We start from the raw sequence: 1,345 nt of genomic DNA, 5'->3' as shown, positions 1-1,345 counted from the left end.
AAGTCCTGTTGTGTAATGAAAGCAAATTCACCCAGCTGTATTTTATTTTATAAAATGAACTTGCCACTCCCCATGTTGGATGGAGTGCCTTATGGAAATGAAAAAGAAGTAAATGATACAAAATTGCATAGCCTTTAGGGCAAGGACCTCCATATGACAGATGGAGAACAGAGTGTCTTTTGAGTTTTATTGATTGCTCTTTAAGCAGTGCCTTATCCTTTTAATGAATGGAGAAAGTAAAAGGGATGACTCTGGAAAGCTCCATTAAGCAGTAAAGAAAAATTCTGATTCTTTAGTAAACTTGTGCGGTATAGATTTGTACCACGCTGCTTACCAGAAAATGGAAGGATGGAAGAATAAAGCGGCGGTGGTCCTGGATGATCTTCAGCTCTATATTGGTTCTGGCCTGGCCATATTGTTCCAACTATATTAGAAATATTTTTCTCTTCAGACAGATTGCAATGACCTTGACTCTGGAGACCCAACTAATTGGGACATATGACTTAGCACATCAGTGACTCCTATTTAATCAGTGTGCCTGAACCTACAATGGGGTTGTAGGTTCTTATTGTCCTGTTGATTAGTTTAATTTTGTGAATGAACCTCCTGGTGACTGCACTGCCCACTTCTGGTTAGATGTGATGGAGAGAATTGAATCTACCTCCTCCTTCCCTGTTTGATAGACTGACTTCCCATGAGAAAGAATCCCCCTGAAAGTATCCGTGGAAATCTTGGTCAGAAAGGAAAAAGAGTGAGTTAAAATTCTAGCAAGCTGTGTCCTCTCTGTTCTGAGAATGAAATCTGAAAGGCAGCCTTAGCTTCTGTAAAGCCCGAATGTTCATCATCTGGTAGGATGAGTCAGCCTCTACTGGCTGCAAAGTATCTTTTTGCTGATGGAGAGGAAAGTTGGGGAAAAGAGGAATCATGTAGTTATCACCAGTGTTACTTTCAATGGCTCCAGGTACTGTCATGCATGGGATGATACCAACACTCACTGTGTCTGCTCGCTCTTATAGAATCATAGAATTGCTGAGGTTGGAAGGGACCTTTAAGATCATCAAGTCCAACCATTAACCTACCCTGACAAAACTACCTCTAAACCATGTCCCCAAGTACCACATCTACCCTTTTTTAAACGCCTCCAGGGATGGCAAATCCACCACCTCCCTGGGCAGCCTATTCCAATGTTTAAGAACCCTTTTGGTGAAAAAATGTTTCCTAATACCCAATCTAAACCTCCCCTGACATAACTTGAACCCACTTCCTCTCATCCTGTCACTTGTCACCAGGGAGAAGAGGTCAGCCCCCACCTCTCTACAACCCCCCCCCCCCACCCCCCCCCACA

At 42.9% G+C, this 1,345-nt stretch overlaps 1 protein-coding gene across 1 annotated transcript in view; it reads left to right on the top strand.

Annotated features, from left to right (window-relative positions):
- The window catches only part of SORCS1 (sortilin-related VPS10 domain containing receptor 1), a 209,801-nt gene that overhangs the window by 14,276 nt on the left and 194,180 nt on the right, over positions 1 to 1,345 (top strand). The window lies entirely within an intron of this gene.

This window comes from Charadrius vociferus, unplaced genomic scaffold, assembly GCF_000708025.1.
Source record: "Charadrius vociferus isolate BGI_N301 unplaced genomic scaffold, ASM70802v2 scaffold282, whole genome shotgun sequence".
Lineage (NCBI taxonomy): Eukaryota > Metazoa > Chordata > Aves > Charadriiformes > Charadriidae > Charadrius > Charadrius vociferus.
The sequence above is the reverse complement of the archived record's forward strand: the minus strand, read 5'-3'. Positions and strand labels throughout refer to the sequence as shown.